Raw genomic sequence first — 23,610 nt, 5'->3', positions numbered from 1 at the left:
TGACATCCACATGCAGTACATGAAAGCACCCCATGCACCATTGAAATAAGAAACTCGAATTTTCCTTGCTAATAATACTGTGTCAGATGAACTGCCATACAGACTGTGTTATTATGAATTGGATGTTCATGAATTCGAGACTGAAATGTCAGTTTCTGTAACAGTAACAGACACACTTGCAGGGTGCAAAAGACTCAGAGTATTAGCTTGGAAAATGAATTAAAATCTGGCTATTTAAATGTAATTGGAGTAGTAAATCTAGCTCAGCTTTTTTAGGATTTAATAATAAAAAAAAGCTTCCCTCATTTATGTGGAACCATCTCTTATATCTTGTGTGCTGTAACACATTTATTACTGAAATAGTCTCAGCCTCCCCTCACTGTTGATGAGTATCACATCAGAGCAAGCAGATTGAATTTCGATCTTTTATTACACCCTGGCCGTTATATAGAATAATAACGTCAATTGATGCACATTGGGCCAAAGGTTCAAATGTTTTTATGATGCGAGTCTTTGCTCAACAGATTTATTAATACTGGATTGCTGACATCGTTCAGGTGATGGCTTCTTCTCTGTAATCTCCACGTGTGGTGGCTTACACATAAATGGAACAAACCAGTCACCAGTGAGTGTAGTCGCCATCAAATTATTTAAAATAATTCAATTTTTATAAGATCTGCTCTAATGAGGAGAAAAGAAGAATCTTCCACAAAGATTTTTTAGTTTAAATTCATGAAGTATGTGCTTTCTGAAATGTTACCTTGAATAAAACACAATCCCTTTTTCAGACACACTCCTGCAAGTTTGAACTCAACCTTACTCAGTCATGCTGGTTTCCATCAGTGATTCTGCCCACCGCCTTGTTCCACTTCTTTTATTCCTTCGCTCCCTCCTGAGCCTTCGGCTCCCAAAGCTCATCCAGGATGCTGCAGCCAGTGTTACCCTCATGTGTGCAGGATGGAGTGGGCCCTCCTGCACTTCATCCACTGCTCTTTTCATCCCAGACTCATAAACCTGGTGCACAGAGCTGCTAAGGGAGGTTCATTCCCATACAATCCCTCTGCTCCACAGTCCAACCTTGCACACCCAGTACTCTCAGGCACTCATTTCAGCCTTCCTGTGGAGGGTTACCTGCTGAGTGGAATTTTCTGGCTCTGCCACAGTACACACAAAAAAATCGCTGGGTTAAAATTTGACGTAGTGTGTGGCTCAATATAACACAGACACTATACTAGATTAACTTTACACAGTGCCAAAGGGTTGTTTCGTCCCTGTGATAGTGTTAGACTTTCCTACAACATTGTACTTTGGTAATATTCTCACCTGTTTATTTATGTACTTGGTAATTAAAGCTAATCACCTATTGGTTTAACTTCCCATTGATATCTTTTAACATGTTTTTAAGAATATCCTGATAACAAACAGACAAATTAACAAATAAGGTGAAAATTTAAAAACAAATCAACTGACTTATTTGGGGAAGTATTGAAAGAAAAAAGTGAAAAAAGCCTGTGATCTTGGTCAGTTGCCGTATTGTGAAAGAAAAAAAAGATGACCCACCCTAATCCACCATCAACACATTTGCCAGCTTCCATTATGATGTAGCATGAATCTTAATCGCTAATTCTCCAGTTGGATGTCATTAAACTATTGTAGAAGAAGACGACACCACTGTTTCCATTGCATTTTGTTGCATTTTCTTTTTACCAATACACCTTTACAGCTATTTTAAGTTTCCTACGTTTACACGCCTTTTATGCACAAATTGAAAATGGTCATAAAACTAGTAGATGGAAATCAATAGGCAACCTCCAGGGCTTAAAAATGAAGCTAATGTGGAAGTGCCAAAAACTGCAGTACCTCGAATCGCCACTTGAGGCTGGCTCCAAAAGTGAATCGATCCCCATAGACTCCCATTTTAAAATGCCCAACTTTACAGCAGAGATGATCATGTTTACCATCTGGTGCAAAAAAACGCTTCTAGTCTCTATGGCTCATTTCCATGTTCATGACAACTGTTTGTGGGATAAATTTTTATATAATTCATCTATTTAAATTCTATAAAGAAGGCATAATTGAACCTTCGCTAAGTCCCACCCAGTGGCCAATCATTGCGTAGCATCAGCCAGCTCTGACAAGGGTCCACCAACTACACGGCTGCAATCCACTGACTCTCCTCCAATCGTTGCAGAGTTCCTTCATTTTCAGGCTGGTTGTGTGGATCGTGAGCTAACTATTGTGCCGGGACCATGTGTAATTATGAGAGGTTAGGTTAGAGGGAGATATATGTTTCTTTCCTGTTCCAAAACCAAAATCAAACCCTGAAAAGTGTAGGGTTAGCTAGCTAGCTAGCTACTGAAGATATAGCCTACTGAATGTGTACACATGCTGCTTTTGCTTGGTAATGATTATTATAAAGACCTACTCTGCTCTACGAGAACCAGTGAAGGGAAACAGGGACACGTTGCCAATAGTCAACCAGCTGTGTGTCATCACAGGTTGTGCAGAGAGGTGTCTGGCTTCTCCTAGAGCTCCCACCTGTCTACCGGCAGAGGTCCAGGGGAGGTCTTCCAGTTGGCGCCATGGGGGAACCAAACACTGTTTATCTGCACACACTGCAAAGACACACAGTTGGTTGAATATCGGCAAAGTTTTCCTTTAATTTCAATGCTTTCTGTCTGAATCAACAGTGATGTGGTGGTTCACTTTTACACTGTGATCTGTACGTTAGGCTTTAGCTTCTGACTGTCTCAATCTTTTTATTCTGTTGTTGCTGCTAAATGAGTTTGACATCCTGGATATATCCTTCAACACATATAGCCCATAGACCCCTCTGTCTGCTTCTCTCTAAAATCGCTTTCGGGTTTCTGTTACGTACACAAAACAGCGCCAGCATAATAATGTTATATCAGATTTGAGTAAAAAGTCCTACACCTCATTTCTGTCTCAATTTGATGGTATAATGAGATTTACTAATTAATTTGCACAAATAATGTTCCCCTCTGAGTAACATCAGCTTTTGATAGTCATGCTCTATATACATGCTGTGAACTATGTAACACAACCACCTTTGTACAGACGAGGCTGTGGATTGTTTTCTGTTTCAGACACACCACAGTCTAATGAAGGATATGCTTTTTATTCTGGTGAAAGGAAGAGACTGTCGGTAACCTCGGTTACAGCCACAGGGTTCATGTTGAAGGGTCACAGCAAACAAATATTTTTCCATCATGCTTACATATTCAGCAGTTGAATGGTCGGGATGAACGTCACAGATGTGGAACAGTCTGAAAAAGACACTCTTAACTCTTTCAGCACAGCATCAGGAGAATTAATTAATTCATGCAGGAAGAAAAAAAAACCTGATCCTCATTCTCTGTGACATTTTTTCAATGCCATCATGTTTCTCATGAAAAGGCACATCTACATGTGAATACATTTCAAGGTGCTGGTAATTTTAAAGACTTTAAAGCTGCAGCTTCTACAGCGCTATCTCTGAAGGACAACATCCTCCCAGCGTTCTTTTGTTAAAAGAGCCGTGAAATGTCAACCTACACACCTTTCCAGCAGCTGCTTTGATCCAACTCAATTCATCCCTTTATACGCACACACACACAGTGCCATGTGCCAAATGACAGAAGTGTGAGCTGATCAAAGTAATGTTCGATGATGTTCAATACCAACGCCACCGCGTCCTTGGAGATGGGGCAGGTGGATACTTGGGAGTCCAAATAACCTGCCCTGTGGTGAAGCATCATGGGTTCACAATGTCATTCATCCCGGAGATTATTTCATTTACCGCCTCGGCCCAGCCAGATCACTTATTACATCACAGTCCACCTTGTCTCCAAGGACACGCTAACGACCCTATTAAAAATGGATGAGAAATCCTGTGGTGTGTTGCTGCTGCTGGCTCCCAAGTGTGTTTCATTACTCTGTGTGTACGTGTGCGCCCGCCTGAGTATTTGCATGTGCCGCAAGACATACAACGTGACTCCCACAGCAGCGTTTACAGACACTATTACTCTTTTCTATCATCCCTTCAGTAGAAAATGTATCTTTTATTTACTTTGTTCCCACACTGAGCGAACAGCAGCAGTGTCAACAGCCTTTTTGCTCTGAGTGATGATCCCCCGCTGCAGCTCAATGTGATGTGCTGTGACAAGGCCTTCGTCATCACAACGGCGAATTAAAAAAACCTACAGAGAGTGCATGAAAGAGAAATGGCAGCCCTCCAATAGACAAGGCTGTAAATCTTAACATAGTCTATCAAGACATAATAGTTATTCAGAGCCATTTCCTTCACGTACTGTATAAAGGTTGTGTGATGAGACAGCACGGTCACGGGCGCACAAGCAGAAAAGGAGATGATCCAACATGGCCAGTGGATGTGAGGAAAACGTTGAGTCATTGTTGTCCTCCAGGAATTCTGAACATATAATCAATACCTCAGGGCACTTGAGGCATCAGACAGCATGCTGCAATTGGAGGCCATTTTCTTGCTTTGTTAAAGTGCCAACAAGGCACCTGAGGAGTGGTCTCAATTCTGACCCGCCGTGCTGGGGTTTCTCAAGCAGTCACTGCAATGCACTTCTCATTTTGGTTGATGTGAAAGAGGAAAGAGGCAGAAAAAAAATCTGACAATTTAGCATTGCAACATCTTCCACAAACCCTATAACCAAGATGTAAACCGAGGGAGTGATACATTTTTCATTAGCACAGCCTGTCTAATGTGGCAAAATTGCTGTTTTTTTTTAGTTCGGATGCTATTCTGAAAAACTTACCCATTACATTTGACTGCCATGCCCTCATAACAAGCTGCCATTTGTTGCACATTCAAGGGAAGATTTAATCAGCGCGTCTGGTTACATAAACCACAGAGATGTAGTGCAGAAACACTGAATAGTAAATGAGTCTGTGCTTGCATAAGTAGCCAAAAGTCCTTTCTTCTTTCCCTGTAATGAACACAGACATTCAAAATCTTTAATGACACTGGTTCTTTCTTTCAGCTGAATTCTGGTCATGTCTCTACTCAGAGACAAACACATTGCAAAACAGACTTCTACTCAAATCAGCTAGGACTGTGCATGCTGTATTTTTCAATGTCACAGAGAAGTGTTCTTATCACACTGACATTAAGCAATAAGCCATGAAAGGTTGTGGTTTACAGTGGTTTTTGAACAGCTAAGTGGCCTTGTTACGCACGACCCTGAGCACAGCTATTATACCTTGCAATGTTTCATAAAATAAACACATGGCAACAAAAAATGCAATAGTCCTAATTAATTGATAACAAACAGCATAAACGGTATACCTATAGACTGTATATGGATAATGGACGTAGCCACCGCAGTGTCACCCATTGGCTTATGGATTGCAGTTTTGAAGTCTTGAATTTAACATTTTGACATCACCATAAGTGACAACATTTGGATTAGAGGGTTGAGCTTACCCTAACTAATTCTTAGCTCGTGTTGTGTCCATAGACTGCGTACAGTAATGGACATAGCTGCTGTGATGTCACCCATTGGTTTGTGGCCTTGAATTTGGCATTTTGACTTTTGTCATCTTGGAATTTTCAGGCAGAAATGAGGAGGTGTGACCATATTTGGATGAGAGAATGGAGATTAGTTAACCCTAACGCTAGCTGCTAGCTTGGTTGGCACGATACATTAACAGCTTGTGGTTAACTGTGGTAATGCTAATGCTAATTTTCACTAGCAAAAAACTGGCGTAAACCATTAAAACAAACTTCTTTGAGAGTCTTTCAGTACAACCAGTCACTGAACAAGACTTTTTGAGGTGACCAAAATATTACAATTAAACTTTCATGACCTGAAAATACACTGAAATAGTGACAACTACGGCCACGCCTATACTCTGTGAATCTGGGGTTACACCATGGTTACGTTACGTAACCAACATTGTAGATAAAGTGCATAACTTTAAGTCTTAATTAAATGTGAACAGCTGAGTTATATAGAATTTACCACCTGTACAGCTGTCACAAATGGGGACATTAGCTATAGAGACCAAAATCATTTTTGTACCAGGCTGTAAACATGTTTATTCACTTTTTTTACTACTGTATAGAGTGCCCCAGGAATGAGTCCTAAAACCCAGAGATGAGGTTACTTATAGGTTCTTTTAAAGATATTTAGCGAGCTAGCTTCCCTGATATCTATAGGTAGCGTGTTCAATAGCTTTGGGGCATAACTGACAGGCTGCACGTCCGATCTTCTCCCGGATGTTGCAGGCAGATGATCGCAGTGTTCTTGGAGGCAAATAGTTAACAGAGTTAGCAACGTAACTCGGTCCCAGCCCATGTATACAAGGAGGAGGAGGAGCTTAAAATCAATTCTAAATGTCTCAAATTAAATAGATATATAACATACAAACAATACATTTTTAAAAACATTTGGTGTCATCACTGAATTTATTTATGATCGAGCATCACATAGATTATCTTAATTTATTCACCAGCCCCACGACCCAGCATTCAGTTATTTCTAACCTGAAATGTATACATTCCTGCTAGAGGGCATTAGAAAGTGCTGGTCTGACTATACACTGGATACTATGCTAATAAACATGCCCAGACTTTGCTTCTCTGGCTGCTAGCCACCACCCATATGCACCCCCTGGGGAATCAAATATCTTACCCTATATTTTAATATTCCGTAATGACAGATAATGAACAGGCAACTCATGTAAACACAAAATTAGCCTCCGTCTTAATGCCAGATATCTCTGTGGTCTTCTTCTGAGTGTACATTTTTAACTGTGAGCTGATGCAGGCACAAATCAAGGACACTTCTGTATCTGTGCTGGAAGGCATTTTAGGAAGTGACCCTCCACCACACATCCTGTCTACTAAAATATTCTGTGCATGGAGGACAGAGCTAAAGCTCAGGAGTACGCTGTGTTTGTATAAGAAGGTAAAAGCCGATGGCCTCCACACTCACACAATAGAGTCTTTGAATTTGTGCAACACCTTGGACAGGGTGGGACTTGTTTTTATTGCTGAAGCTATGTAGCTTCAGTTTCCATCCTCTCAACGTGATTAGAACTCCAGAGCTGCATTTATATTTAGCCGGCATCCGAGGGAGTCAAACTTAGTTTTTATTCCTAAATAAATAATTGGATGACACAAGTGTTCTTATTTCCATAAATTAAGGCATGGAGCTCTACAAGACTCACCACTCACCGCACTCTGAAGCAATGTTATGGTCCAATTAATGTTGGGCTGTGTATAGTGCTGCCACTGGAAGCCCTGAGGCGGCAATCTGTATGATATCTTTGGTTATTTCTCATACACAGTCTGCCTGTCCGTGGCTCTTTTTGACCACTCAGACTACAGCCTGCAGCTGCTCTGCTCTCCAGCATTTTCAGTTGATGAGTTCTTGTACTCTAACACTTGTATCCTGACACTTGACTGAATAATCAAAGGCTACAGCAACACATTTCACTCTGTCTAAAAATGTTGGTGATAATGTGACTCCTCTGGCTGCATTCCTCCCCTACATTTTCGCCTCAATTTGGAATGTCCAATTACCCTGCCCATATCACTGCTAACTCCACTGTCGGCCTGAGGAGGGTCACGTACCTGCTCCAAATACACAGCAAGTACCAGGACAATGATTAGCTTTACCAGCGAGGTAATCTCTATGAACTTCAACTATAAACTAATCTCTTTTTGGTTTCTGTTACTAGTCTGAGTGGTGCTGACCAATCACATTTGAGTAGCAGGTAAACAGGCTGTGTTGAGAGGTGGAACACATTGGCTGAAATCTTATCTTGGAACCAAATAGATATTGTCTGACGACGATTTATCTTTTTACTTATTTTGTCAAATTTATCTGCATTTATATGGAAATTAGGGATGGGCATTTTAAAACATTTCTATATTTGAGTACTTGCATTCATTTATTGTACAGCATTGGCCAACAACAAAAAACAAGAGCAATTTGAAATACATTTATTGAACAACCAGGCTTTAATTAGCCTACTAAACCATGGATTTAAAGTTAACATAGGAAAAACCAGCAAACTTTCTGTTGCTGCTGTTACTTAGATTCACTGTTGACACAGTTGGAGCCACTAACATCCAACACAGAGCCATTGAACGGTCCCAACAAACTCTATACTCTGCTGTTAAATCCTTTAATAACCGTTAGGTTGGTTAGCCATGTGATGCTAGCAGTTAGCCCTGTCATTGTGTGTGTGTGTGTGTGTGTGTGTGTGTGTGTGTGTGTGTGTGTGTGTGTGTGTGCGTGCATGTGCAGGGGTGGACTCTTATCAACTGTTCCCGACACAGAGCTCACACTCCTGTAGCAGTAGTTATGTCTCGTGTGCATAGTAAAGCAATACGCTGCCCGCAGATCTACATAGAGGATTTTACCCATTTTAGGTAGAAAATTAGAATAAAAAAGTCATGTTCATATGTAGCAGGTTGGGCGGTGATTACTCTGCATGTTGAATGAAAACTGACATCCACTGACACTTGAGTGCTCATGCCCATCCCATCTGTTTATAAAGATTAGCCAAAATGACCAGTGCATGGAAGAGAAAGTCTTGGCCCGGATATCTAGGTAGCCAGTGGGTTGCAAGATCTTACCAACACGTTCTCATCCCAAGTTGTCACATGTTGCCGCTTTGTCAGTGGCCTTTCACGTCTACATATTATGGCCTAAGCATCCCTCTGCATCTGCTGTTGACATTCTTGAATGCCGCTACCAGCAGGTGTTGTCCAGTTGACCGGCAACGTCACAGCCACCGCCATGAAAGGAGGCTTTTGGCGCCAGGTGTCTGATGCCAAAATCACCAAGAAAGCAGCAGTATTTGATGACTTAAGAATGAGAACAGGCTGGTCTTCCCAGGAGGAATGACAGCAGCAGTCATTTTTTTTAGCAAGTGCTCCAAACCTGTATATGTTTACGTTTAAGTGACAAAGCCCTCTAGTGGCCACATGAATTAAGACAGGAGGTTAGCGACAGTGGCTGCACAGGGTCAACAAAATATCAGATTTTTACGTGGGACACAGCTGTTTGTTTCTCATTTCCAGCCAACAGTTAACATTTATTCAAGCAAAACCACAGTCAAAGTCATTACCCTAACCATATGTTTATCAGTGTGACCATGCCAAGGAACCTCCCTTAACCGTAACAAAGATGCCATTTAAGATTTTGAGCCTAAATTTCAGTGCAAGTCAACCATACAAAATTAAAATGTAGTGTGCTGAGTCACGTTAAGTATCTTGATGGGACCATTCTCAGTAAGCATGACGAACTTTGGAAGTAATTCTACATGGACCTCCAAAGTTTTTGTTCCCCACTGAAGTCCTCTAAGCTTTTTATCCTGCTATGTCCTATCCCTGTATTCCTGTTTGTATCTGCTCCAGCAGAGTGTACCTAAGTATCATTGATAGATGTAGTAATTACCGTGTGAGGGTACTGACATTTCTGCTGAGAAAACAAAGTGTAAAGCATTAACTTTGTGGCTGAATTAAAACAAATCTGATTACCGACTTGCTGCAAATGTGCAGATTGTATTTAGACTAATGATACTTGCTTAAAAAAAAGTCAGTGTTGATGAAGTGTGATTGCATTGCTTAGAATTATGCAATGGTGTGAAAGGTAAAGAAAAAAAACAATTTGCAAAATGTATAATGTGTAGACTGTATATTCTTAGTGTGTGCTCAGCAATCTCTCTTATTGCATGAATTGGTAATGTCACTGCTGTCACCCTCGCTCAGTGATTTACAGTTTCAGCATTAAGAGAGGTGTCAACACCAAAAACAAATGGTCCAGGAGTTAATATGCTGGCGTGCACAACATGCGAGCCTCAGTTTCAAGGACAAAGTGTTCTGCATGCATTAAAACCCCCTTTAATGTGAGAGTATCTCTTAAAAAGTGCAGGCAGTGGAAAAGTTCAGAGTTATAATTGAAACCCTGAAGCAGTGACAAGATTATACCAAAGGGTGCTTTGGCTTACTTTGACTTTTGATAAGGGAAGAAGGAAGACAGGGCGAACTGGTGGTGAAAGCAAATAGAAAGATGGTTACATTTTGACATCTTCGTCTATGCATGTGTGCGCAGTAGATGGGAAGCCAGAGACACACGCATGCCTGCATTTTATTTGCAGTCAGAAACACACAGAGATCGCTCTTTGTCTTTATTCCAGCTGTAGGTCCTCTGGCAGTAACAAAGGTTGAGGAGTGTTAATGTTTCACTCACTCTGCCAGTCTATCTGCCAAGTTCCTAAAAATGCACTGTAGGGCCTCCTGGACAGAAAAACTGCTTGTGCAAACACAACCCCTCTCCCCCCTCTCTCTTTCCATCCTGACATTTTCAATAACCGTCCCTCATGTACTGCAATATGTACTTTTGCTGCCTCATTTTCTCCTCCTTTTCCCTCTTTGCTGTGTCAACACAGCTAACACAAAACACATATCAGCTTGATTGAAACTGTTGAAGCCTAAATTCAGCGACTACTTTCATACGCTCCAACTGAAGCTTGAAAGCATTTTTCATAGGTTCAGGGAGAGAGTGTTTTTTCTCCTCGGGCCTAACGTCACAACATTCAACATGTACAATGACCTACGTAGTGAGACAGGGCCAGACTGAGTTCCTTTCAGGCCTTAGGCTGTTGTGTCAGCCCACCTGAGTCCTCTAGGTCTGTTGCTGGGTAGAAGCACATCTCCACCCCTCAGTGTGATTGGTCAGTGCAGCCGTGATGGCCCCACCTCTTGGAACGCTGGTGTCTTCTCTGAGCACAGCCGTCTGTCACTAACCCTAACAACTGCTCTGCGTGTGGCCAGGTATTTGGGATCTGTTGACTGCTAACATTAGAGAACACATAGTTGAGTAATCTGATCCAACATCTGTCAGTATACAACTCTAGTCTGCTAAATTTCAGACTGACCCAAAGGTTTCAAACTTTGTTTTGTATAAGTAAACAGCTCTTTTTCCTGCTGCTCCACCTCTCTCTGCTCTGAAAGTTGCCAAAACCTTTAACTAGTTCCTCCTCTGAGGACAGACATTTGTATGTGCCATCAGTGACAAGACAACGTGACCCCCATCACAATAAAAGGTACTTTACGATGAGAGAGAGGACATGGTGTTGTAAGGGGAGTTAATCACCCGTGGCCTCTTAGATATCTTTCAATATGTTTGTTTTTCTTTTGCTCCCTCAGGGGTTCGACAGAGAGTGGAGGAAGTGTGGTTGGGTGGTTAATTTTGACTTTCTACATCATCTCTTCTCCCGAGCCTGCTGCCATGGAATAAAGATTAATAAGACTGACAAAATTAAAACAATGATGATAGATGATGTAGTGACACACGCTCAAACGACAGTGAGAGTCTGACATTGGTATTGTGTGGAGGATAAATTTCATCGCTTGCCTTCCATTACTGGTGATTAACTGAAGGAGACAAATTCAGTGTGAGAAATGTGCCGGCTGCCACAAACCGAACTGGGCTCATCCTCAGCTGCTGAGGTAGCTCAGCTGGTACAGATATGACAGAGTGACCAAGATGTCGAGGAGTCAAAGACTTAGGCCAAAGGAGACAGTGGTTGCAAACTTCAAGAATAAAAGAGAACTAGTCCATACCCATTGAGTGCACAGTTGCCCACGTACAGTTTCACATAGTTTGTGTTTGGGATACAGGTCATAGGAAATTGCAGATTAAATAGTCAACTGAACCCATTAAGAAGAGCAATGTATTCAGACAGAGTTTTTGTGAATTTGATAGTACGATTGCTTTATTGAAAGTACAGTAGTACCATTGTCCATAGTGGGATAGTTAGTGGGCTAAAACTGTACATTAGTGGTTGAGGTAGCACGTTGAAAGGCAGATAGTTAAAGTGTTTATATGTTGTATTGACTTAAAAGTGGGGCGCACTGGTAGAATGACTGACTGACTGACAGAATGACACACTGACAGTTTCCGTGATTATGTACAGCATACCATACCATGACTTAGTCATAACAAAAATTAGAAAAAACAACAACATTCGGCCACAGGGGGAGCCACAGCCATCGGTCGCATTTTAGCCATTTTGAAGCATTTTTCTGTTGTTATAGCGCCACCCAGTTGCCAATTAGAGTTAAATTTCTTGAGGCGTCCTGTTCTACGTATCTACCACGTTTAGTAAAAATCGATATGGCGGTTAGGCCTAGATAAGAAATTAGCTCTCTAGCGCCCCATTTTGTTTGATGGGGTCAATAATGGAGGGGTCCCCTCAGATTATGTGTGGTCATATGCCTACAAAGTTGCGTGGTGATCGAAGAAACCCTTGAGATGTTATACACCTTTACGTGATGAGCCACGCCCTCCGCAATATTCATTGCCTTATAGAAGCTCAGTTTTAGTAAGTTTTCCAACTTTTGCCAAGAGGGAACTTTAGATATTGGTCCCTAGATTATGTTCACAGAGTTTCATGCAGATCGGTCAAACTTCCTAGGAAGAGATCGATTTGAAGTGTTTTTCAAAAAATTCAAAATGGCGGGAAATCTATAGAACCGGAAGTTATGGGTTCTGAGGCAAATGTATTCCTCATGAGGAGAGGCATCTCTGTGCAAAGTTTCATGTCTCTACAACATACGGGGCATGAGATATGCCCATTCAAAGTTTGCAATTTCAATCGGTTGCTATAGCGCCCCCTTTGGCCAATTGATGTAATATTGCTACAGACACACCAACAGACAGAGTTTTTGTCATTATATAGTAAGATATAGTAAGATATGTATACAGGTTTTGAATTCCATGTAAATGTAAAACTACTGGTTAGTCAAGTGGTAAATAACTGCATTGTGTTTTAAAAACTCCATTTATTTTGCATGTGAAATCTTAAATTGAAAAGTAATGACGAACTTAAGGTGTCAGATAAATGATGGAGTAAAAAGCTCAATACTTATCTCTGAAATGTAGTTGCCCAGAAGCTGAAGCGTAAAAATTAAATACTCAAGTACAAGTACCTCAAAAATAAGTACAGTACTTAAGTAAATGTCGTTACTTTCCATCAAAAATAAAAATCTATTAAAAATACATACATGAATTTCAGTAACACATTCATCATATTCCTTTTTTAATTTCAGCATAGCCAGTGTAGTTTCTTCTGAAATAACCCGACTGCGGCTGCATTTTTGATCTCTGGAGAGGAGGCCAGTCAGGCAGACATTACTATGCATGCCTGGGGGACACGGTCATGTGTTTATGCTGCTTTGATATATTAATAAACTGCGAGGAAACAGCCGCTCATGAGAGCAACACCAGACCTTTAAATAAACCATTTCATAGCAGACATTTTGTCAGGGAAAGCACAGGTGTAACTAATTACATCAGTGATGGCTCTGTTCCACTTCAGTGCCAGTACGCCCTGCCACGACCCAGCATGTACAATAGGGCCCTGGCACTGGCACAGCTAATTGGAATGCAGGCGCTATTAATGGTATTAGTTACACCAGTGTTTGACAGCTCAAAATGTGTATTACTCGACAAAATCTGAGATGTGGGCAGTGATTCAGACTATCTACTCTTTGCCTGCTCTTGTGCTCTGATGTTCACCATCAGCAGTACAAGGCTTTTGGACCAGGGTGCACCCAGGTGTGAGATTGCATATGTAATCCTCCCTCAAACTGCAAGCACTCCTGCTGTATGTACGGGGCTTGCAGAGCTTTACACTTTATATGTAGAGAGTATCAGATTGTTCCCCCCAGTAATGTGTAGATTTCGACTATTTTTATGCTCTTATAATGTGCTTAACATTTGGCACCAATCGACATTAATTTCCAGCACCACAGTAAACCTTGAGTGCATTTAATGAGAATACACTGACATTCCAGTTCTTGGTTCAAAGGAGAGAGAATCGCTGCTTATGGGTCATGGCTTCTTTTATTACATTGTGCACAGAATAACATTGTAGTCACTCAGTTTCTTTTTGTACCGCTAACATTGGCACGCATCACCATGGTTACCTGTTTCCTACTGACAAGAAGGCTCTCAGGAAGTGGCGTAGTATAGCTTAGTGCACCCCAATGCTAGCCATCATTAGCTACATACATTGTTGTGGTGACAGCTTGAAGAAGTACATTAAACAATTAGCATACTGGATGTAGCCACAGTGACGTCACCCATGGACTGTTTTGCATTGAGCATTGAGTTGGCATTTTGGCCTTCACCATCTTGGATTTTTGGAGCCAGAGGTGACCATATGTGGACAACACGGTGGCGATAACCCTAACATTAGCAGCTAGCATGATTAGCACAGTGTATTTACGGCTGTGGTTAACTGCAATAATGCTAATGCTAATTTTGGGAGCAAAAAACTGTCATTAAAACAAAATGTACTTACTTGAAAAACAGAACATCCAACTCCCTAAAGAGTTTTTTAGTACAACCAAACACTGAACAAAGCTTTTTTAGACAACCAGAATGTTACAGTTAACTTACATAAACTGAAAACACACTTAAATAGCGACAGTTATGGCTAACATTACACCTATACTTTGTGAATGTGGTTACACCACCTCACAATTAGTATAATTTATCAGTATTTATCAACCGTTGGCATTAGCTGTAGCAACCAAAATTGTTTTTTCTGCCAGGTGATAAACATGTTTATTATTATTATCATACTATATAATGGTGAAAACTCTGTCTGTGTGTGTGTCTGTTCCACGTTTTCCTCCTCACTGACTTGGTCAATCCATGTGAAATTTGGCACAGTGGTAGAGGGTCATGGGAGGATGCGAATGAAGCAATATTACATCAATTGGCCAAAGGGGGGCGCTATAGCAACCGATTGAAATTGCAAACTTTGAATGGGCATATCTCATGCCCCGTATGTCGTAGAGACATGAAACTTTGCACAGAGATGCCTCTCCTCATGAGGAACAAATTTGCCTCAAGAACCCATAACTTCCGGTTATATAGATTTTGTGCCATTTTGAATTTTTTGAAAAACACTTAAAATCGATCTCTTCCTAGGAAGTTTGACCGATCTGCATGAAACTCGGTGAACATAATCTAGGGACCAATATCTAAAGTTCCCTCTTGGCAAAAGTTGGAAAACTTACTAAAACTGAGCTTCTATAAGGCAATGAATATTGCGGAGGGCGTGGCTCATCACATAAAGGTGTATAACATCTCAAGGGTTTCACTGATCACCACACAACTTTGTAGGCATATGACCACACATAATCTGAGGGGAGCCCTCCATTATTGACTCCATCAAACAAAATGGGGGCGCTAGAGAGCTAATTTCTTATCTAGGCCTAACCGCCATATCGATTTTTACTAAACGTGGTAGATATGTAGAACAGGACGCATCAAGGTGACTGGAGAAATTTAACTCTAATTGGCACCTGGGTGGCGCTATAACAACAGAAAAATGCTTAAAAATGGCTAAAATGCGACCGATGGCTGTGGCTCCTCCTGTGGCCGAATTTTTTTTTGTTTGTTTGTTTTTTTGGTATGACTAAGTCATGGTATGGTATGCTGTACATAATCACGGAAACTGTCAGTATGTCATTCTGTCAGTCAGTCATTCTGTCTGTCCCACGTTTTTCTACTCACTGACGTGGTCAATCTATGTGAAACTGCATATAGGCATTGAGGATTGGCATAGGTAGAAGGTGACAAAGCTACCAATGGGTATGGGCTTGTTATTATTAAATTGGATATTTTAACATGAGGATTAACTCTCTTTTGGAGCTAGCCTCTAGTGGTCATTTGAGGAACCCCAATTTTTTGGCACTCCTGTGTTTGCTTCATTCTTCAGCCCTAGAGGTTACCCCTTGTTTTAAATGCTTTTAAATGGTCAGTGTCGCTGTTAAGTTTTTGCCAAGGGAAAATCCACCAAAAGCCAAGCAAAGGGTTGTGTTGCCAAAGGTGTAGATTGAAAATGGTCCCCACCACTGGCCCCGTTTCCGAGAAACTCATTTCTGTGAAAGAGATGTTCTTGTAATTCTAGCACACACTCGCTGTCTTCTTCTCAGCTTATGCCATCTGCCTCCTCCATCACGATATGCAACCATCCATTCACCTCAGATACCCTTTCTTTCATCCTAATCCCTCATTCTCTATCTCTAATTAGTTGGCATGACTATCCCAGCAATTTCTGTTGTATCACAGATGAAAATGGAGGCTGTATGTTGATGTTTTCCTGAATTCGAATCTCTCAAAATCAGGGCAGTGTTGATTCAAACAACTGATAATCATGTTACATCATGCAGTGAATGGATGCAGCTTGTCTTTGCGCTTCCATGTAAATCTCTTCCCACAAATAGAAATGTAATCAAATCATTTTTGGAACAAATGTTTTATTAGTTGAATGACCTTTCAACATTTGTTTTTTATTGGTGTTACCCTCCAGGATGGAGTGTGGTTGCCTTGTTGTATAAAACACTCTTGTTCAGGCTGGCTCAGAACATGACTTTTAACTTCATGTCTAAAAGCAAGAGAAAACTCAGAATGAAAAGTGACAGTGCTATCTTTGTTTGTCCTCAGGGAGAGTTTTGTATCAGGAGGCAGAAAAAGGAACAGGCCTCACTCCAGCCTTCTTCTTCTTTAGAAAATCAGCACTTTTCATTCTCATCTTCAGCAAGTATGTTTTTAATTCTGCTACAGTTGTTAGATGTATTTGTCTCATGAATTAACAAATTGTCAAAGTCCTGAAAAAACAACACTGTTGTACATACACTTCATGAGCTGTAACACTGCAACAGCTCTGCAAATACTGAATCTGAAAATCAAACATTTGAAATAAATAAATGCTGGCAGGGAAGTCTGATCTGCCGAGCACACAGGGAGAAGCTGTTTGGAACAAATAGTGTCACAACAGCTAAATTAAAAGAACACATCTCAGTCATATTTTGCACAGTGGCATATTCACATGTTGTGGAGTCTTTGAAATGGGGAACTGTCTCTTCTGAACAGTTGATTGTGTAAGAGAAAATGGGAATTAGCTTATGAAATAAACTGAATCGTCAACCCAGTCACCAGAATAAATGTTGACATTGTTCACTTCTGCAAACCATAGCTTTGTAACAAATGTACGTGACAATTGTAGTGGATATGTTCTTTATGTTTTAACAACACTGTAGTTAGTGTTTGGTTATGTTTAGGCACAAAAACCAGCTTGTTAGGGTAAAGAAAAGATAATGTTTTGGCTTAAAATACCTGGTTTGGTCGCCACAACCACTGCTGGAAATGCCTTGAGTCTTGCCAAGAAACACCCAGATCAGGTGCCACAATCATGGCTGGAAATGCCCTAATGCAGGGGTGTTGAATATATGGCCTAAGGGCTAGGACGGGCCTGCCAAAGGGTCCAATCTGGCCCACTAGATGACTTTGCACACCTAATATTGAAGCAATTGTAAAGGCTAAGAGGTGTCAGGTTTCAGGAGCGAGTCAAATTAGCATCCTACTTAATATGAAATGCTGCTTTAGAGGATTTGCCACCCTGACCAGAATACAGTTCTCCAAAAAACAATGAATACTTACTGTGGTTGTATTTAAAGATATTGAACATTGTGCAAATTGTTGTGAACCAGCATCTTCAGTACAAAAGAATCAGTGTCAGAATTGGTGGAACCCTACAGCTAAGGTACGGCCAAAAGTTTAGATATGTAAATGGTTTGTGAGGCAGGGGATAACTTAACCTGCTTCTTTAATACCTTCCACTTTGTGTGTGGTGTGGTGATGCCAGCATTATGGCAAATAAATAGTGGAAATATATGGAAAAATGTAATGACAGTGAGTTGTAGACTGACTGCATGTAGGAAATTGGAGACATATTGTTGAAAAAGCACTTTTTAAGATATCTTAGGCTGTTCATCATCTGTTATTAAATAGATGCCTGTTTTTAAAATGTAGGCTACTTGTGCTTAAATTTACACTAAAAGAAAGTGAAAAATCTGGAGGTTGTTATTAGGGCTGTAGTCAACCAAAGAAAATCTTGGTCGACTAAAGTTGCACATAATCTTCAACTAATCAATTAGTCGTGGGGGAAAAAAAAAAAATCTGCACGTTATTTTTACTTCTGCGGTGGTGTGTCTGTGTCACTCTGCTGTTACACTTCCAAAACACTAGTCAGCAGTGGAGGACTAAGTGCTGTAAAGTTTAGTTCAAATCAAACTTTATATGTAGTTGATTCAAAACACACATTAAACATGGCTTAATAGAAACAATGTCAAACACAAGTACGCAAATTGGCTTCACTATAAATCGCAGAACTGACAGACAAACACTTGTCTTTATCTGAACACATTTTCCCCACTAATACAACATGCTAACGTTATTAGCACAAGTCTAAGTACACGTCACAAGTACAAGTCTATGGCGTTTTACATTGTATAAACTAGCCTAGCGTCTAGCGATCTTTTCCTCTTCTCATATAAAACCAGGGACAACAGCAACATTTAACAAAGGTAATGGTACATAATTTTGCTCCATAACAACTCACAACATTCACCGACAAAACAATTGTCTTACACTAAACACGTTTTCCAAGCAAATACAACATGCTAACGTTATTAGCGCCAGCCTATGACATTTTACATTGTATACATTAGCCTAGCGATGAGCGGAGGTTTCCTGTGTTCATAGGAAGCCAGGATAATTCCCTGAGTATAAATCCCTGAAGGATAGATCACACACAAGGCTTAAAATGCTATTTTAGTGTCCTCAATTTATTGTTTCTTATCTGAGAAATACATGTAAATACAAGCTTCGTTTGCACTGAGGGAAATGGTTTCAGCTTACAGAAACAGACAGGAGGTCTGCGTCACTGCAACGCTGAGCGTGAGGGTGGGCGAGTTCAACTTTCTGTCAATAACGGGGGTGTTTTGAAAATGCCCCCATTTTCACAGGTAACTTAGCCTGTCCCCCCACCGCAGGAAATAATGGATTAATCCTGGAAAGCTGTTAATGTAGCACTTTTCTCCTTATGAAAGTAACATGGCGATTATTCGACCAATGAGAATTTGGTCTGACGAGAGCATAGCAACCAAATAACCAGGAGACCAGGAGACTACAGCCCTAGTTGTTATTATTTCTAGCTTATTCTACAATGCTTTTACTGGTCCGGCCCACTTGAGATCAAATACGACTGAAGATGGCCCATGAACTAAAATCAGTGTGACACCCCTGCCCCAATGCGTCGCTAAAAAAGTTTCTGTTTTGTAGGACAAGATCATGTTTTGGCTTAGAATACCTGGTTTGGACACCACAACCACCACTGGAAATGGCCTCATGTCTCACTAAAAATACCCGGTGTTGGTGCCACCATCACGGTTGAATATGCAGCCAATGTCTTATTAAAAAATTCCTGGTTTTGGTGGAAATACCGTGATGTCACAAGTGGAAATGCCACTTTGCTAAAACACATGAAGTTTTGTTGTTTGCTCAGCAGCTGTCTCACTTTGGTTTCAGCTCATAAACATGTAATGTGAACAACGTCAGTGTAGAAATGATGATATGCTGCATATTAAATGTACAAATGTTACATATCCCTGGTTTGCAGAAACATCAACATTTTCTCCTGGAGACTGGCCTGGAATTTTAGAGCTTTTTCAAGGACTTGGCCATAACAATTTTTATTAGATAACTGCCAAACCTACTCTCATCTTTTATCATGATTGCAATGCATTAACAATTTTCATATATATATGTATAAATAAACCCTCATTTTACCATCAGTTAAATAACAGCAGTCAGCTACACAAGTCCATGTAAGTAGAAGTTGTTCCCTGCTGGTACATGTTCTGTCTCCCTCCTTAATGGGCCTGCTTCCAAAGGGCACTGCATCACTTGGCATGGCACTGGCACTGGCATGGTCTTCCCCCTAAGCTAACAAACACACAGGTGTGCACACACACACACGTAGAAAGAGGCTGCCAAAGTCCTGAAGCAAGGGTTGACAGTGCGAAAGAGGGAGGAGCTGCATTGCCAGGTTGTGCGCAATTGGCAGCCTCCAGAACTGAGTTATCCACCGGCCTTCCTCACCACCCTGCACGAGAGCAGGGTAAATAAACTCCCAGGAAGACAGCCTTTTTACAAAGTGTGCTCTTTAAATTATTATGTAAAGCTGACCAAAGCAATCACTGCAACCTGGAAGAGATTTTGGGCAAGAGAGATTTAATGGTGCAAACAGGAGTTGGTTTCGACAGATATTGCATATGTGTGTCTGTGTTTGTGTTACTGAGCTGTCAGCATGGCTGTGTGATGTCCTTCCAGAGATTGTAGTCATTCCCCAACAAAAGGAGGGCAGTGGACGGTGGTATGAGTCCTGACAAAATGCCTTCGTGTTTAATGTAAATCCAATGTATTGCACTGAGCAATGTAATGCAGAGCAAAGCATTTGATCTTTGGGCGACAGGGAGATAAAGCCAGCAGTCAGAATTAGCTATGACATCCCTCTCATGTTTTATTCATCGTGGCGCACGCTGTCGCTTTATTAGATGAGACAAGGGAGAGTGTTGTAAAAGTAACTCTTAAATCAGTTGAGCCCTCGCAATGAGAAACAGCTGCCCTTTTCCTTTTAATGGCAGCTCTTTAAGATTAGGAAAGAATAGAATTTAAGAGTGTAATGAGGAAAAGAGGACAAGCGTGGGAAAACATCAGGTGATTTCTCAGCCATCCGCCACAAAGCAAGGTCAAAGATCCGGAAAAATACACATGATTTTCCAGGGCGGCTCGGGGAAGGGTCACCGCTGTCTTATCACAGGTCGGAGCAGACTGCACCACTGTGCCGTGACCGCAGGAGTACACTTTGGCTTCTCCTCCCTCCCTCCCTCCCTCCCTCCCTCTATCCATCTCCCTTTCCCCTCTTTCCCTCTCTCATTTGACCACCTGGCATCAGGCAGCATGCTCCCTTTCCATCTGCTCTTATTCTCAAGCTGAGGAAACACTGAGGGGACAGATGGATGGATGAAGGGTTTGGAAAAACAGGAGAAGGAAAAGTAAACACTCAGGTCAGCAATGAAAGCAGCTGAGTATCTTTTATCAGCTTTAGATTAACAGAAAGCCTGAGCGCTACGCGATAGCACACGTGATAAAAAAAATCAGCAATTATTAACTCCTGTTTTGCGCTGAGGGAGGGGAAAAATAATCATCTGAGGTCCAGTTTAAAAGCAAAGTCTGCTGTTTGTATTGCAACAGCATTGCTGGTCATGTCCAAACGAGACTGACCTAAATGCATTTAATCAATGTTATTAGGGAAGGCGAATCTCCTGCATACATGAGAAATGTCAAAAGCACATGTTGAAGTGTGCAGTCACAGTCCGCCAACATATTGATCGCCTGTGGCTTCTCATATTGATTCAGATTAAAGCACCTTTCCTATCTGAATGCCATCTGTCATTTTTTTACGATTCAATCTAAGAAAGTGGCTTTTTCATTTCAATATGTCGAGGTCCTGACTGGCGTGTTTGGGCCGCCCGGCTTAATGAAGTGGCCCTGATAGAGCATGTTGATGGGACTGCATTGCTGTAATTGAAAATCATATATATAAGCTGAACATAAGACATGAGATCAATGTGTGTTTTTGTGTGTTTGCATTATGTTGTCAGGCATATGGTGCATAATGGATGTTTGCTTGGTTGATGGGTAATGGGTGGTGTAGTACACGAGGCTGAACTAATGACACTTTGAAGGGCACAACATGTACCGACAATTGTTTACCATCATCATTCAGTGGATGTCAACACAGTCCGTGTGTGTATGTGTGTGTGTGTGTGAGCAGATCACCACCAGGCGGAATAAAAATTGCCCATCTCTGATGTCAGAGACACAACCTGGCAGTTTAATGTCTCAATTAATATGTGCAGTTCAAGTGATCTGAGCAGGAACACTGTGCTACGCTGGTTTCTTGCCCCTCACTTTCATATTCCCCAGCAGCCACTGACATGTAAATGAGTTTAGGTGTAAATGCATACACAGGCCGCACATCAAGGGATTTAGAATTCACATCTCTGAATGGCCTGTCACAGGTTTCAATTTGCCACGTTTGTAGGGTGATCAAAAGATAACAAGATCCGTGGAGAAAAAGAGCCTTTCAAACTTTGTTTGTGTATAATGAATTCATTTAGTGCAGCCTGTTGGGCTTCACCTATGTGAGCCTCAGCGGTAGCATATCGCTCTAATTGAGTGCAGAGGATAGCAAGGTGAGGCCGTTTAAAGTAAAACATGAGCTTACTGCTGAGGACACACACGCACCGGCTATAATTCAGTTGAGGCTCATACTTTTCCATCAAAGTACAAATCTGTATGCTACAGTCTCGTCTGGTCCCAAGGCTTCCTGCTGCAAATTGGTGGAGAACCCACAACCAGTACAGGGCTCACTGCAGCATCTTCAGTCCCTCGCTGTGAGATGTTCCAGGAATTTATAAAGGCAGAAGTGACTCCTCTCGCCTCCTGCCTCTTTAGTCGTAACATTTTCTGGGGAAGTTTTCAATTTCTAATTTTGCAGTGCCGGACGTGACTGTGCAATGTTGCAACCAGGGGTGAAGTGCTATTTGTTTAAAGGAGCTATATGTAAGAAATCTAATGCAAATAGTCATAAAATCCCCCTAATATGTCACAGAGACTAAGGAATGATGTTCATATAACATACTGATCTCACCGACAACAATAGTACAGCCAGAATATTCGCATTTAAAAAAAAAATTACGGTCTGCAAATCATGTTTATGTTTTGAATTTGTGTTTTGGCCTGTTGCGCCACCCACCGCCGTCTACCAGTCACGCAGTCAGTAGAGTCTCAGCATCCAGGTTGCCAGCTACGACTGAGCTACAATGGCTGACAGTGCGACTAAACCCAAACGACCTCGTTATGATTCCCAAAAACGGCAAGACAAAACTCGAGGCAAAGCGAGGGTCTATATAGGAGATGCTTTTGAACAGTGGAGACGGTTGAAAGCAGAGAAGAATTTGAAATCGGATGTGGCTTTTCTCTCCTTGACAGGTAAGCTTTAGCCAAAGTTGGCTAACTAGTATCACAGCTAGACAGGGATGGACATTTCGAATACTTTCAACTGTTATTCATTTTCCATCATACATTGTAGCCCATGTGCAGGTGGGTCATCGACCTGACTGATTTTTTTGAGAGACAAACGTTAGCAGCACGGCAAGCAGTATTAGCAGTGTCCCGGTACATAGCATTAGCAGCTGGCTCCTCCTCAGCTGTATCCCGGCAGCAGCGTTAGCAGCAGAGAAGCCGGACTTGCTCGAACGGGGGGCGGACATGACTCGCAGCAGTATTTTGAATTTTAGTGCAGTAACCGTTTTGGCCACATTCTTACATACGGCGCCTTTAAGTACTGCAGTGCACTTGAGTTGTGACTCGTTCCTGCGGTTGCAAGTTTGCATATATCAGTCAACTATAACCGACCACATGATAAATGTTAGACGGATTGCAATTGTTACATTTGATTACTGTTTTAATAGCTCTCTCACACATGTTTTAAACCAGGCTATAAAGCTGAATAATATCTGGAAAAAGGTGAAGGCAAAAGAGAGCACCTCTGCACAGCGAAAAAGATGCATAGTGGGGCATGTAGTAGCTCAGTAGGTAGAGTTGGCTGCCCATGTACAGGGGTAGTGTTCAT

The 23,610-nt window shown here is 41.4% G+C and overlaps 1 long non-coding RNA gene across 8 annotated transcripts in view; it reads left to right on the top strand.

The window, feature by feature from the left end:
* Nucleotides 1-23,610, top strand: part of LOC144458584 (uncharacterized) — a 179,578-nt gene that overhangs the window by 109,415 nt on the left and 46,553 nt on the right. For 2 of the 8 annotated variants that reach the window (XR_013487960.1, XR_013487957.1), the window contains exons 1-2: nt 6,878-6,938; nt 16,512-16,608. The exons of 5 other annotated variants lie outside the window; for them this stretch is intronic. This is a non-coding gene — a long non-coding RNA (uncharacterized LOC144458584). Of the gene's footprint in view, nt 1-6,877; nt 6,939-16,511; nt 16,609-23,610 lie in introns of those variants that run through there. One more of the 8 variants, XR_013487959.1, reaches the window with a different exon arrangement.

Source organism: Epinephelus lanceolatus, chromosome 18, assembly GCF_041903045.1.
Source record: "Epinephelus lanceolatus isolate andai-2023 chromosome 18, ASM4190304v1, whole genome shotgun sequence".
NCBI classification, from domain to species: domain Eukaryota; kingdom Metazoa; phylum Chordata; class Actinopteri; order Perciformes; family Serranidae; genus Epinephelus; species Epinephelus lanceolatus.
This window is presented reverse-complemented; position numbering and strand designations above follow the sequence as displayed.